This window comes from Aquarana catesbeiana, linkage group LG10, assembly GCF_042186555.1.
Source record: "Aquarana catesbeiana isolate 2022-GZ linkage group LG10, ASM4218655v1, whole genome shotgun sequence".
Classification (NCBI taxonomy): domain Eukaryota; kingdom Metazoa; phylum Chordata; class Amphibia; order Anura; family Ranidae; genus Aquarana; species Aquarana catesbeiana.
This window is the reverse complement of record NC_133333.1, coordinates 163,625,576-163,642,610: the sequence shown is the minus strand read 5'-3', so window position 1 is coordinate 163,642,610 and position 17,035 is coordinate 163,625,576.

The following is a 17,035-nucleotide window of genomic DNA, read 5'->3' as shown; positions in this document are numbered from 1 at the left end:
GTGGCCTGGTACGGTGCAGGAGGGGGGGCGTTCTCTCGTCCCCCCTCTTTTCCTGCAGCCTGCCAGGTTGCATGCTCGGATAAGGGTCTGGTATGGATCTTTTGGGGGGACCCCACGCCGTTTTTTTTTTTTTGGTGCGGGGTTCCCCTTAAAATCTGTACCAGACCTGAAGGGTCTGGTATGGAATTTAGGGGGACCCCCACGTCATTTTTTTAAAAATTTTGGCCGGGGTTCCCCTTAATATCCATACCAGACCTGAAGTGCCTGGTATGGAATTTAGGGGGACCCCCATGTCTTTTTTTTTTTAATTTTGGTTCGGGGTTCCCCTGTGGTGAATTCCCATGCCGTTTTTATCAATGAACTTCTATGTGTATTGTCGGACCCGCAATGCAATAGCCGCGAGTAGTTTTAAATGGCTTTTTTCCTTCAAAATGTCATTTTGCTGTCAGACTGTTCTAAACACGGGAAACATGCGCCCCTTTACAGGTATACTATAGACACCCCCAGCTACGAAATTTAAAGGGATATTACACTTTTATTGTTTGACTTTAAGCAATATTAAAATCACTGCTCCTGAAAAAACAGCTGTTTTTAAAACTTTTTTTTGCATTGATCCATGTCCCCTGGGGCAGGACCCAGGTCCCCAAACACTTTTTATGACAATAACTTGCATATAAGCCTTTAAAATTAGCACTTTTGAATATTCATGTTCGTGTCCCATAGACTTTAACGGTGTTCGCCTGTTCGAACAAACTTTTTTCCTGTTCGCATGTTCTGGTGCGAACCGAACAGGGGGGTGTTCGGCTCATCCCTACCTGCCATGTAGTTCGTTGGCAAGCGTATCTAAAAGACCCACACCAAAGAACAAAGAGGACCTCTCCTTGCTCCTCATCAGCTGAGATCTCCAACCCCACTATACCTTCAGTCCTCTCTGAGACCTGCACTGAGAGGAATGAAGGTGTAGAATTAGGTGTGTCACAGCCAAGTACTTGTGGGCAATCTGCTTTCGGTACACCGACATCAGATTGTACCAGGCAAATTTCCCTGCCCCAGCTTCTGCACCGCCGAAAGAAGTTCGCTCCCAGCCATCCATAGGCCCAGCGGTTGAATGCTAGCTTGGCAAAATTGCTAGCACTTCAACTGCTACCTCTTCAGTTGGTAGACTCTGCCCCCTTCCGTGAGTTTGTGAAATGTGCGGCTCCTCAGTGGCAGGTACCCAAACGCCACTTTTTCTCACGGAAGGCGATTCCGGCTCTCTACCGGCATGTGGAAGGCAATGTCCATGCCTCGCTGGACAGGGCAGTCAGTGGTAAGGTGCATATTACCGCTGACTCATGGTCCAGCAGGCATGAACAGGGACATTACCTAAGTTTCAACGCGCATTGGGTGACTCTGCTGGCAGCTGGGAAGGATGCAGGACAAAATGCAGTAGTGTTGAAGGTTGTTCCACCACCACGCCTCCAAAATGCCACTACTAATGATTCTGACACACCTCTCTCCTCCACCCCATCCTCTTTTTCTTCTTCCATGGCCTCTTCCTGTGCTTTTTCCTCGGAACCAGCGGTGCTCCGTAGGCATTCAAGGGGCTACGCAAGTATGCAGGCCAAAAGATGCCATGCGGTGCTTGAGCTGGTGTGCTTGGGGGACAGGAGCCACACTGGGGCAGAGTTCTGCCAGCTCTGCAGGAGCAGGTTCAGAGGTGGTTGACGCCACGCCAACTTAAGGCAGGAATGGTGGTTTGCGACAATGGCACCAATCTCCTCTCCGCCCTCCGACAGGGACAACTGACCCATGTGCCCTGTTTGGCTCACGTCCTTAACTTGGTGGTGCAGCAGTTCTTGGGCAGGTACCCGGGTTTTCAGGATGTCCTGAGACAGGCCAGGAAATTCTGTGTGCATTTCCGCCGGTCATATAATGCCAGTGCTCAGCTGGCAGACCTCCAAAATGAATTTAACCTGCCCAAGAACCGCCTAATCTGTGACATGCCCACCAGGTGGAACTCAACGTTGGCCATGCTGCAGCAGCTGCACACGCAGCCGAGGGCCATCAATGAGTACCTGTGCAACTATGGCACCAGGACAGGGTCAGGGGAGCTTGTTTTTTTTCCCCACGCCAGTGGGCCATGATCAGGGATGCGTGCACTGTCCTGTCACCATTTGAGGAGGCCACGAGGATGGTGAGCAGTGACAGTGCATGCATCAGTGACACTGTCCCCCTTGTCCACCTGTTGGAGCACACGCTGCGTGGAATAATGGACAGGGCACTTGAGGCAGAACAGAGGCAGGAAGAGGAGGACTTCCTTAGCTATCAAGGCCCGCTTTATCTAGACAGTGTTCCTGCGTGCCCACCGATCACACAGGAAGAGGAGGAGGAGGAGGAGGACTGTGTCGGTATGGAGGTGGAGCCTGGCACTCAGCATCAGCAGCAGTCTTTAAGGGATCATTTACAGTCCCAAGAAACACATGGACTTGTACATGGCTGCGGATCATGTCATCCTTAATGACCCAGAGGACTCCAGACCGAATGCCTCAGCAAACCTATGCTGCATGGCTTCCCTGATCCTGCAAAGCCTGCGTAAGGATCCTCGTATTCATGGTATCAAGGAGAAGGAACAATACTGGCTGGCAACCCTCCTTGATCCACGTTACAAGGGTAAGGTTGCGGACCTTATCTTGCCGTCGCAGAGGGAGCAGAGGATGAAACATCTTCGGGAGGCCTTGCAGAAAGGTCTGTGCAATGCATTCCCAGAGACTGGGAGGTTACAAACTCCTGCTTCTGGACAACGTGTTGCTGAGGCTTCGGTCAGTCAAAGAAGGAGCGGTGGAGAAGGTGGCCGTCTGACCTATGCGTTTAGACAATTTTTTAGTCCACAGCCCCAAGGTATGATCGGTTCCAGCCACCATCACCAGCGTCTGTTTTACATGGTGCAGGAATACCTAGGGGCAAGATCTGACTTGGACACCTTTCCCACGGAAAATCCTCTGGGTTACTGGGTCTTGAGGATGGATCACTGGCCAGAGCTTGCACAGTATGCAATTGAGCTACTGGCCTGTCCTGCATCCAGCGTTCTTTTAGAACGCACATTTAGTGCTGCTGGAGGCTTTCTAATGGATCACAGGGTGCGTCTGTCCACCGACTCGGTCGATCGACTGACCATCATAAAAATGAATCAGTCTTGGATCACCATCAGCTACCAAGCACCTGATGCTGATGTAACCGAGTAAATTTTTTTGACATGTCAGATCCCTTCAAAGACTGCCTATGCTGATGCTGAGTGATATCCTGTTATACTGAGTAATTATCCTCTTCCTCCTCAATGATCATGATGATAGCTTGTAAGAACATTTTTGGTTCTGGGCGCCACCAGTCCCTCCACCAGTGCCTAAGGCCCAATTTTTCAGCCCCTGTTTAACAGGAGCATGTAATTACAATTTTTCGTGCAATTCTTTGCAGCAGGGCTAGTTCCTGCACTCCAACTAGAGTATCTGTGAGGGGTTGCAGTGTTGTGGCACCAGCACCCGTGCCTAAGGCCCAATTTTTCAGCCCCTGTTTAACGGGCGTGTAATTACAATTTTTGATGCAATTCTTTGCAGCAGGGCTAGTTCCTGCGCTCCAACTAGAGTATCTGTGAGGGGTTGCAGTGTTGTGGCACCAGCACCAGTGTCTAAGGCCCAATTTTTCAGCCCCTGTTTAACAGGGGCGTGTAATTACAATTTTTGATGCAATTCTTTGCAGCAGGGCTAGTTCCTGCGTTCCAACTAGAGTATCTGTGAGGAGTTGCAGTGTTGTGGCACCAGCACCAGTGCCTAAGGCCCAATTTTTCAGCCCCTGTTTAACAGGGGCGTGTAATTACAATTTTTGATGCAATTCTTTGCAGCAGGGCTAGTTCCTGCACTCCAACTAGAGTATCTGTGAGGGGTTGCAGTGTTGTGGCACCAGCACCAGTGCCTAAGGCCCAATTTTTCAGCCCCTGTTCAACAGGGACATGTAATTAGAATTCTTGATCTAATAATTCACAGCAGGGCCCGTTTCTGCGCCCACCAAGAGTATCTGTGAGGACTTATGCCCCGTACACACGGTCGGATTTTCCGATGGAAAATGTCCGATCGGAGCGTGTTGTCGGAAATTCCGACCGTGTGTGGGCTCCATCGGACATTTTCCATCTGATTTTCCGACACACAAAGTTGGACAGCAGGAGATAAAATTTTCTGACAACAAAATCCGATCGCGTCAATTCCGACTGTGTGTGGCCTGTTCCGACGCACAAAGTGCCACGCATGCTCAGAAGAAATTCCGAGACAGCTCATTCTGGTAAACTTAGCGTTCGCAATGGATACAGCACTTTCGTCACGCTGCAATGGTAAAAATGGTTTAATACAGCGCACTCTCTTCTTTATAATGTGACAAGAATTAAGTAGTTTTGATGCTCATATTCACACACACTTCTCACAAAGTTTTATTTGTGTTTTTTTAGTGGGATTCCCTGAATATATTGTTATTAGTTGTCACATCTGACAGTTTTATATTATTTTTTTTTTTTTTTTTTTTTGGATTTTAAGCCTTTTTTTTTCTTTAATGTTTCGATTTTTTCCAAGGCTGATCTTTGTTCAATGTTATTTTTATTTTTACTCCAGAATATTTTTGTGTGTGTTTTATGTGTCAAGTTACCACAACACCATTGATATCTTGTATTATTTAATCTCAAGGAGATTGTTTGGTGTTGGTGTCCCTTGTTCATTTCACATTGTATATTTGAAATGTACCTGAATCCTCACAAACCAACTGTCCTTTTTGAAGTAAAACACATAGGAGAGTATAATTCAAAACAAAAATCCTTTATTAAGGGATCAGAACCAAACAAAGAGGAAGGCAACACTGGATCAACAGGAGAAATTAGCAAAGCCTGGGACCCCCACGGCAGACATCAATTCTTGAACATCAAAATTGGTGGCCTGAGGAGTCCATATGTAAGGGTGGGCAGTCTGGTCCAGAATTCGCAGAGATCCGGATAGCAGCAGATGACATGTGTGTCCCCAGGCTGTGATACCACAAGAAGCTGCATTTTTTGTCCAACCAGACTGAACCCAGGGTCCTCACTTTCTGGTCTTCCTTCCACGCTTCATTCCAGGCTGTGGCTGTGCAGTTGGAGATGTGGCAGGAGGAGGAGTAGGACCTGGAGGAGGAGGAGGAGGACTGGGAGGACCTGGAGGAGGACTGGGGGGACCTGGAGGAGAGGGAGGAGGAGGAGGAGGACCTGCAGGAGGAGGAGGAGGACCATCGCAAAGGTGTGTCTGAGGTGTCATTTGGCCCCTCATACCTTTCTCAAGAGCCTCCAATGTGAGGGCCTCACACATGGCTTGTTGGCCCTCCTCCATCCTCTGCATTTTATATGCAATGACGGCAGCAATGTCCTCCTCCACGGTCTGTCGTGCTCCCAGGACCTCTGTAGCCCTCCAAAAGAGTCCTCCGGTAGCCTCCTCTAGGGCACTCCTCCTACCGCCACTTTCTCTTTTCAGGGGGGGTGGAGGGACCTGCAGATCAGCCATCCGGCTAGGCCCGGCCACCTCCTGGCTGAGACTTCCCTGTGTATGAAAAAGGGACATGGTTTGCATCATCAATCACAATCCTAAATTAGTACTCCCAACTAACATCTAGTTAACATCATTGATTGGACAAGCAGAAATATTTAGAGGAATGCTATACCTGGCTCAATCTGGGCTCCTCCTTGTGTTGTTGCCTGGAAGGCCCAGGTTGGGCGTCAGAAGCCTCAGCCAGGGGGAAAGGAAGCGTGGAAGGAAGACTGGAGAGTGATGACCTGGGTTCAGTCTGGCCTGCCAGAAAATGCAGCCTGTCGTAGTAGAACATCCTGGGGACATAGATGTCATCTGCTGCTCCGGATCTCTGTGAATCCAGGACTTTCTTGCGCTCCCTTACATATGTGCTCCTCAGGCAACCAATTAATATCTTTAAATAGGTGATGTCTGCCGTGGGGATCACCTGCTTCACAATTTCACACAATTGCTCCAGTGCTGCCTTCCTCTTTGCTTGGTTCTTGAAATGGGGGTGGTTAATCTCCCACAGACAGGGCAGCTCCCTTAGCATCTCTACGAATACTGACATGAAGTCATTATCTTTGAGTAGCATATCCATGTTCACTGCAAGACACAACACAAGACAAAGCCTAATGTCAGACAAAACTCTCCTAATCTTGTTACAATATAGGCCTCAATCTAGAAACAGTATAGGCACAAGTTTGTCTCTTACCTTCGTTGTTACGATCGGCGCGTCCAATGCTCCTTCCTCCGCTCACAGATCGTACATAATACGCACGCGTGTTACGCTTTATACACACTGCGCATGCGTGTAACTCCACCCGCCCCTGACGTTCTTTCTATTAAATTCCCCGCCCCTTTTCGTTCAGCGCAGTGGGGGAAGAGCACATGGCGGAGTCACAGCAGGTGCGTGCTAATTGCAGGAACGAGGAGGAGGAGGAGGAAAGCCCGGATCCGGACACGTCCCGATCCAGAAGGAAACGTTTTAAGGCCACAAATATGTCCTTTGGGGAGATGTTGGAGATGGTCGACATCATGAGGAAGTCCGACTATGACGGGAAGTATGGGCCTTACCCCAACCCCAATATACGAAAGGCCAAGATCATGGCGAAAGTGATCAGGAGTCTTCTGAGGAATTTCGGGGTCCGAAGATCGAAAGATCAGCTCAGGAAGCGGTGGTCGGACCTGAAGTTAAGAGAGCCAGAGCAGTACCGAAAAATCCAGAGAGTGCTGCAAAAAAGTAAGTAGTTGTGCTGTGTTCCTATTCTTTCTGTCTTTATTCCGTTCGTTCTGCTCCATATGCTTTTATTAATTTTAACATTTAAAAGGGCAACTTTAATGTTCATGGGCCCATTATTCGTTCGTATCAAACATTTTTCTTTCGGCCTCTAAAACATCATTGTTTAGGCCATATGCATTTTCCCACATTTTTTTGGGGCCTACTTGGATGCCAAATATTTGTTTGTGTAGATGGGTTTGTTACTAGAATGAAATCCCAACTAGATTGTGTGTAAGGAGAGGACACTGAGCAGCTGTTTTCACATCTGGACACTGGAGCACTAGTGTGGGACCACAGAACACCATTTTTATTAGGGGGCCACACAGGTGCTCCAGTGTATACTATAGGGGGGGCTACATCTGTGAAGCTTGTACTAAACAGGTAAAGTATTGCAGCTTGACAAAGGGCAATAAAAAATATACATCTTGGAACTCAGCTAAAATAGACAATTGTACCCCACTTCCAAGCAATGTTTCCTATTTCTAGTTCTGCCGTCAAATATCTGTGTGCTAATGATACCATTTTTGTTTTACATAGGGGAGAAAAGACTCGGAGGACACCCCTCATCCGAGGAGACCACAGACCCCCCCACCTATGGAAGAAGGTGAAATACCCCCAAACGTAGAAGAGCAGGAGGAAGAAGAAGATGTGGTGGAGATTGGCACCACAACAGGTGAGTGTCTGCGACCACAGACTCAGGTAAAAGATGGATGGTGGCAGATTTTTGATATCTGTTTTTGTTTTGTTTCTCTCTTTTTAGGTGATCATGAGGTTGTGGATCCCGAACGCTTTACTTCAGAAAGTGCCCAGATCCTGATTGGGGAGATCATGGGGTGTAATCTCGAATTGCACAACATACAGCAAAAAATCAATGATGTTATTAAAAAAAATAATAACATCATTGATGTTTTGGGGCGAATTTAAAACCCCACAAAATATATTTTTGGGATTGTGTTCCAATTTTTAAAATCTTTTTGCAATGTTTTGAAAAGCCAAATTTGGAGGATGCACACAGTGTGTCAACATATGCTATCTGCCATCACGGGAGATCAATGGACGCGTTTTGGGGGTGCAACCCCTTCCTCAATTATAAAGTAGCGTTGAGGAAGGGCTTGCTCCCCCAAAACACTTCCCTTGATCCCCCCTGATGGCAGATAGCACATGTTGACATTGGTAAATTGGTGTGCATCTTCCAAATTTGGCTTTTCCAGGGGTGATTTCCCCCCATCTGAACGCTATATCAAACCCAGTTCCTAAATACTGATGTCTGATATAGCCTTCATGTTTTCCCTAATGTGAACTTTGTAAGTTCAAGTTTTTTGGCTTTCTTGTTGGTTTTACACAGGCCTGTTTTATCTGAAATGGACATTTCGATTTTTGATAATGCTACTGCAAAAATTGTTATACAACAAACATGTTGGTTTGTTTTAAAAACCTTTGGTAAATGCACATGTGATTGTGCAGGTATAAAAAAGTGGCTTACTCAAGAATGTGTGGATTATTGTCTCAACACTACAACACTTTTGGGGTGATGTAATAGCTGTTTTATGCAAAAATGGGGGTTATTTCCTAAGGGCAAATCCTCTTTGCACTACAAGTGCAGTTTCAGTGCAGTTGCAAGTGCACTTGTAGTGAAATGTTATTTTGCATTTAGGAAATAACAGCCAACAGTGCTTTGTATAAGGTTACCCAATCACGACATTTTCTGCACTCAAAACATTTATGTCAGGGTCAGCTAAAACAAACACAAGCAGTAAATGTCCACAAAGAATTTCTTTTTTTTTTTTTATTATAAAAAGGCTTCACATATTGTCTGGCATATTGATAGCCCCCCTACCCGCAAAGAACTCCAGGTAGCGTAACCGGACATCACGGGCACTCAGGGAGGGCAAGCCAGGACGGCCACTTTCAAGCGCCGTCAGTGTGGTTTTAATGTAGGGTTCCGGCCTCAGGCCCAACTGAGCCAGCATAGTTGGCCGAATGTTTCCTTAAAAAATTATGGAGAACACAGCACGCCAGTATAATATGGTTCAGTTTATACTCCGCCATATGGATGGGTGTCAGAAATAGTCGGAACCGGCTGGCCAGGATTCCAAATGTGTTCTCCACCACTCTTCGGCTCTGGCCAGCCAGTAATTAAAAACCCTCTGTTCCGGGGTGAGGGTCCTCATCGGGAATGGCCGCATCAGGTGGTCCCCCAGCGCAAACGCTTCATCAGCAACAAACACGAATGGGAGTCCTTCCACATTGTCCTCTGGAGCTGGCAAGTCCAAGCTGCCATTCTGGAGACGCCTGTAGAACCCTGTCTGGGCGATGACTCCACCATCGGACATCCGGCCATTCTTCCCCACGTCCACATACAAGAAGTCGTAATTAGCCGACACCACCGCCAACATCACTATACTATTGAACCCCTTGTAATTATAATAGTGTGACCCCGAGTTGGGTGGTGGGACGATGTGGACGTGTTTCCCATCAATTGCCCCTCCGCAGTTAGGAAAGTCCCACCGCTGGGCAAAGTGGGAGGCCACAGTCTGCCATTCCTGTGGCATGGAAGGAAACTGTTGAGGAAAAAACAATAAACATTACTATTTTTTCACAGAAACATGGCAAGCAGATTATACACAAACATTATGGGGCAACCTCCAGATAGCATTTAGTAAGGGGAATTTAACAAGGCCAAAGTATAAGGTACACCTATCATATTCCCCCTCCCCCCCTCTCATGGGCCATTTCTAACATTATGGGGTGTGTGGAAATCTTGGACAGTTAACCCTCTTCACTTCATTGAGAGATGAATGCATAAATAATGGGTATTACTTTGAACAGACCCTCCTTAGTTACACTATTGGCAGTCCACTGGACAGGTAAGAAGTGTCATAATACAAAGATATAAATACACACTGTACACATTTGAGGACATTTGGATATTCTGCTATTACCTATCAAGATAATAATAGGATACAAAAACTTTAAACAGTACCATTTGAAAGTATACAGGCAGGCCCTTGCACTACATGCTTTGGGGAATTCATCCATAAATCTGACCAGTAAAGAGATGGGTATAGTGTGTATGGGTTTGGCAAAGTCAGCAGATAGATGATTGAGGATACAGAATTGGAATCAGCTGACTTAGCAGTTGGGGGGAGGGAGGCTTACTAAAAATTATTTGGGGACACCACAAAAAAAAGCCTCTGGCACTCTGCCTGAATTTAAATCAAAAATAACATTTCCAAACATTTTAGGGGGTGTTTGGGGTAAAGCACTACTATGGAGCTGATAAAATACATTGTTAAGTGACTACATGAGGTGAATATAGGGCCAGGAGACACCATGCTGGGGAGGTTAGTGAAGGGCAAATATGTATGAAGGACCTAAAATAATAATTACATAAAAATCCAGCATGCATGAGGACAAAGGGGACATTCACAGCATATTACAATCATGGTAATTAGGGAATGAGGAAAGTAATACAATATATTAGCAAACATTCAATACAATAAAATGTGATATTAAAGGATAAAAATCTTACCTTCATACACGTTTACTCCTTCTGCAGGACCTGGATGATGGCAGAACAGGTCTCTGGGATAATGATCCCCAGAGCCTGGGGGGAGATGCTTGTCGAGAACTTCAAGTCCTGCAGGCTTCTCCCTGTGGCCAAATACCGCAAGTTAGCGACCAACCTCTGCTCCGGAGTGATGGCTTGCCTCATGCAGGTATCCTGTCTGCTGATATAGGGGGTCAGCGAAGCCAACAAACGGTGAAACACGGGGTCCGTCATCCTGAGAAAGTTCCTGAAATCATCAGAATTATTCTCACGGATCTCATGGAGCAAAGGCATATGAGAGAACTGGTCACGCTGAAGCAACCAATTCTTGGTCCATGAACTCCTCCCCACCCTGTTCATGGACTGGACTTGTGTCAAGGTCAGGACCCCAACACCAAGCCCCCGCACAGCACGAACTCTACGAGGAGTACGCATACGAAACATGGCTAGAAAACGTTCGGCTGCTCAGAACAAAGTAACAGAACGCACTGAAGAACAGCAAGGCCTGTGAAGAGCGACCTGAAAAACAGTAACGAACGAACAAGAATACAATGACTACCTAAAGTCACGCGGAACTTGCTTGCACGCACTGAAGAGCAGATACAAACCCACAAGCACAAACTGAACGGCAGAAAACGATCTGAAAGCCACGAGTCTGAAAAAGCGCGAATCGTCTCTCACCAAACTTTTACTAACACGAGATTAGCAAAAGGAGCCCAAAGGGTGCTGCGCTTGGTTCTGAACTGGCCTTTTCTAGTCTCGTCGTACGTGGTGTACGTGACCGCATGGTTGGCGATCGGAAATTCCGACAACTTTGTGCGACCGTGTGTAGGCAAAACAAGTTTGAGCCAACATCCGTCGGAAAAAATCCTAGGATTTTGTTGTCGGAATGTCCGAACAAAGTCCGACCGTGTGGACGCCCTATTACAGTGTTGTGGCTCCAGCACCACCACCAAAGGCCCAATTTTTCTGCCCCTGTTCAACAGGGGAATGTAATTACAATTTTTGATCTATTATTTTACAGCAGGGCCCTGTGAGGGCATACAGTGTTGTGGCCACAACAACACCTAAAGCCCAAGTTTCTGCTGAGTATATAGGGCAGGCCCCTACTTTCAAACATCCAACTTACAAACGACTCCTACTTGCAAACGGAAGGAGACAACAGGAAGTGAGATGAAATCTACCCCATAGGAAGGGAAATTCTCTCCTGTAAGAGTTAATATGGGAAAAACTTTTCTCCTTTCCACTGATGCTTTATCACCAATCCTTGTTTCACAAAAAAAACCAAATCTTCAAAAAACATTTGACATTGGGACAAAAAGTGAGGTGAAATCTTCTGAAGAGGAGCACAGACAGCAAAACAAATGTCACAGGGGTGATACCCCTTCCCTAGATTTTCCAAAAAGCTTAAAATAGATTTTTTGGCTGGAGCTAAACACATTAAAAACATACCAGTTCAAAATTACAAACAGATTCTACTTAACAACAAACCTACAGTCCCTGTCTTGTTTGCACCGCCTGTATACTGCTGTTCGGCCCCACACCTTTCCTTTTTTAATTTGGGTGCGGGGTTCCCCTTAATATCCATACAAGACCCAAAGGGCCTGGTAATGGACTGGGGGGTACCCATGCCGTTTGTCTCACTGATTTTCATCCATATTGCCAGGACCCGACATTACATTAAAGCTGCAAGCAGTTTTAAATTACTTTTTTCCTTTAAAAATGACATTTTGTGCAGGGACTGTTCTAAGCACGGGAAACCCGCGTCACTTTACAGGCATACTATAGACACCCCCCAGGTACGATATTTAAAGTAATATTTCACTTTTTTTTTACTTTAAGAATCATTAAAATCACTGATCCCGAAAAAACGTCCGTTTTCAAACGTTTTTTTTGCATTGATACATGTCCCCTGGGGTAGGACCCGGGTCCCCAAACCCTTTTTAGGACAATACCATGCAAATTAACCTTTAAAATGAGCACTTTTGATTTCGAACGTTCGAGTCCCATAGACGTCAATGGGGTTCTAACGTTCGTGCAAATTTTCGGTCCGTTCGCAGGTTCTGGTGCGAACTGAACTGGGGGGTGTTCGGCTCATCCCTATTTCTGAACGCACATTCAGTGCTGCTCATAGAGTGCGCCTGTCCACAGACTCCATTGATAGGCTCACATTCATAAAAATCAATCAGTCTTGGATCAGCAGCAGCTATCAAGCATCTGATGCTGATGTAACTGATTGATTTTTCTATGGATGTGGGATCCCTTGAAGACTGCCTATGCTGAGTGACTATTCTATTCCTCCTCAATCTTGATGATGCTAGCTTCCAACAATATTTTTGGTTTAGGGCACCACCACCACTGCCTAAGGCCCAATTTTTCTGTCCCTGTTTAACAGGGGCATGTCATTACAATTTGTGATCTAATATTTCACAGCAGGTCCCATTCCAGCGCTCAACAAGAGTATCTGTGAGGGGTTACAGTGTTGTGGCACCACCACCACCAAAGACCCAATTTTTCTGCCCCTGTCCCAGCAGCAGAAAAAAAAGACAAGCATACCCCACGCCCACCTGCAGAAGATGCACCATGTCCATGACCAGCACTGTGGACTGTAGACACAGAGCCTGCTTGCCCTCTTTTAGTGGTCTGTGAGCGTCTGCCTCCCCTTGGTGCCCTTCCGAACATGATGGGAATTTTGTTTTGCAACACCACACTACACTGTATTGTGTACTGTGTACACCACCAGGAAAGTAGTAGCAACTGCACTATGGGTGCACGGCAGGGGCGGACTGACCATTGAGCCACTCAGGCACTGCCCGAGGGCCCTGGGCCGCTAGGGGGCCCCATCAGGGTTGCCAGCCTCAGTAAAACCAGGGACAGTATGTATAAATCTGTGTTTTTTTTACATCTGTCTGTGTATACTGTGTGTACATGTATGTGTATACTCTGTGATTGTATACTGTGTGTGTGTATACTGTGTGGCCCCATAATCTCTGATTGCCTGGGGGCCCCATAATCTCCTATTGCCCGGGGGCCCCATGAGTTATCAGTCCGTCCCTGGTGCACGGTACTGTGTACACCGACAGAAGTGTAATAACTATGGGTGTACTGTATTGTGTACACCACCAGAAAAGTAGTAGCAATTGCACTAGGGGTGCACGGTACTCTGTAAACCAACATAAGTCTAATAGCAACTATGGGTGCACTGTTTGTGTTGTGTTGTTGTGTACTGTTTGTGTTGTGTTGATGGTGGTTGATGGTGTACACCATCAGAAAAGCAGTAGCAACTGCACTATGGGTGCACGGCACTGTGTACACCAACAGAAGTGTATTAACAACTATTGGTGTACTGTATTGTGTACACCACCAGAAAATTAGTAGCAACTACACTAGGGGTGCACGGTATTGTGTACACCAACAGAAGTCTAATAGCAACTATGGGTGCACTATTTGTATTGTGTACTGTGTACACCACCAGAAAAGTAGTAGTAATTGAACTATGGGTGCACGGTACTGTGTACACCAACAGAAGAGTAATAACAACTATGGGTGTACTGTATTGTGTACACCACCAGAAAAGTAGTAGCTACTGCACTAGGGGTGCATGGTACTGTGTACTGTGTTCACCGCCTGAAGTATATTAGAAAAAGTATACCAGGAATGGCCTGCAGTCAGATATAGCTATACTGTATATATAGATATATCTATATATATAGATCTATATATATAGATAGATGGATATGTATATATATATATATACATATCTATCTATCTATATATATAGATCTATAGATCTATATATATAGATATATATATATAGATCTATAGATCTATATATATATATATATCTATATATATAGATATATATATATATATCTATATATATATAGATATATATATATATCTATATATATGAGACTGTTTGTATCTATATATTAAATACACTGCAGCTAACTGAATAACCTGCCTGCCAGAAGTATATTAGAAAAAGTACACCAGGAATGGCCTGCAGTCAGATATAGCTAAACTGTATGCAGTGGATATATATATATATATATATATATATATATATATATATATATATATTAAATACGTGGTAGCTAACTGAATAACCCGCCTGCCAGAAGTATATTAGAAACAGTACACCAGGAATGGCCTGCAGTCCGATATAGCTATAATGGAGACAGTGGATATATATATATATTTATATATATATATATATATATATACGAGACTGTCTGTATATATATATAAATATATATATATATATATATATATATATATATATATATTAAATACACTGCAGCTAACTGAATAACCTGCCTGCCTGCTCAATCTAAATGACACTCTCTCTCCGTCCACGCCAACAACACACTACACAGGGCCGACGTGCAGGCAGTATTATATGGTATGGGACGTGGACTTCGTCCCTCTGAGTCATGATTGGCAAAAGGCACCCTGCCTTTGGCCAATTATGGCTCTCTTAGCTGAGGGAGCTGGGATTGGCCAAAGCATGCAGGTCATGGTGCATGCTTTGGCCAATCATCATACAGCAATGCACTGCGCTCCCGCAGTGCATTATGGGCCGTTACGATCCACTCCAATTTGGCGCGAATGGCCCATAATGTTTCGGTTTATTAACAAATGGGCAGCCAATGTTTGAGTTGAACTCATGTTCGACCCGAACAGAAAGCTCATCCCTAACAGGTATATGTTAGATGTATGTTCCACTTGTTTTGGTTAAGTTAATCAAAAAATGTATGTAGATCCTCAAAGTTACCTTTCCAAACCATAAATACATAGTCAATGTACCTTAACCATGTGTGAACATGGTCAAGGTACATCAACGAGCCAAATACCTCTTCCTCCTCCCAGAGTCCCAGGTGGAGGCATGCATAGGCCGGTGCCCAGGCCGCCCCCATCGAGGTGCCTCTGATCTGCTGATAGTTTTGTTTGGAAAACTGGAAGAAAACAGTCCTCATAGCTATGTTTTTTGTTTTTATTAGGGGTATTGAACTTGGATGGGGTTAAGGGCATTATGGGATGCCCACTTAAATTTAACAGAACTTTTCAGGGACAACTTCTTCTGTACAGACTATTTACACTCCTCAGCTTCCTCCAGCACAACACTTGCTTGAAGCACTACAACTTCCAGGACCAGCTTCCACACTGTTAGGTGATCTGACAATTAGGCTCAGTCAGATTAGTAGCAAATGCCCTTTACAGGCAGGGACCGCGGGCCCCTTCGGTAGTCTAGAAAAGTCTTAGTGCCCCACTGTCTTTCCGTGGCTACTGATCCCAGCACCACCTCTTCAGGCACTGCCAGCCCACCTAACTGCTGCTGCCCCTTTCTCCAGCCCTCTTGGCTAAACTTCCACAGTCCTCCCAGAATGGCTCTGCATCCATCTCAGACTGCTTCCACCCAGTCCTCTTAGGCATGCCTCTCAGTCTGCCCCGGCTGTAACACTCACCAGTCCACCTGGCTGTCTTCCCTGGAGATTTGCCCAGCAGTGTTCTCCTTCTGCTGTCTTCACACCTGCTTCCGTGCCACTGGTCAGGACACCTCTGAGCTCCCAGACCTGAGGTCACTCCCCCCTCCCCCAGACTAGGGGGCTACCCTTAAGGGTCTCAGATAGCCTCCTAACACTCCATCTCCATCTTCCACCCTAACTCCACTGCCCCAAGCTGACCCAGAGGGGCCTTCCCCCTGCCAATCCATCTGTTGGGGATTGGTCAGGGCCCTCATGAATACTCCAGGCAGCTCCTCTGAACCTCCCTCCCATTCTTCTAGAATGGTCTCCAAGTTTCTAGAAGTAGGGGGCGGTATCGGAGAGGAATGCATTAGTTCCTTTAGAGGACTCTGTGCACCCCCTCTCTGTTAACATGCATGATAATACTGGGGAGCTGGCCGCCCTTCGCGCCAAAATTGATGATTTGGAGAATCGTTCACAAAGGAACAATCTCCGCTTTGTTGGGTTCCCTGAACGTGCAGAAGGCTCACACCCTGAAAAATTTCTCTACTCCTGGTTGAGGGACATTTTTGGCAGAGATGCACCCTCATTCTCTTATGTGATTGAAAGAGCACACCGCACCCCTCCGCGTCCTCCCCCTGAGGGAGCACCTCCACGCTCTATTATAGCACGTATTATCAATTTTCAGGATGAGGTAGCCATCCTACGCATTGCAAGAGAGAAAGGTCAGCTTAAGTATAATGGCAATAATATTTCAATCTATCCTGATTTCTCAGCTGAAATTCAGTGCCAGCGTATCTCCTTCTCAGCAGTGAAGAACCGCTTACGTGAAGAGGGACTGAAATACGCCATGCTCTTTCCAGCCAAACTTCGCATCATATACGACTGTAAAGCTCACTTTTACACCAGTCCCAAGGAAGCCATGGCGTGGCTGAATGATCGTTATGGACCTGCATCCAGATGCAGAGTTAACTGATAGCAACACCTGTTCATTAAACTCCTTTGCTGACTGCCTTCCTGCCACAGTCCTGACATCCCCTATCTACTTGGTGTTTGTCCCATATTGCTGATTGTCAACCACCTTCACTAAGTGAGCCGCAAGACCCATAATAACTCTGACTTTTCTCCTGCTCACTAAGGGGCTTAGCTTACCTGTACACCAGGCTCTTTTCATACGCCCAGAATT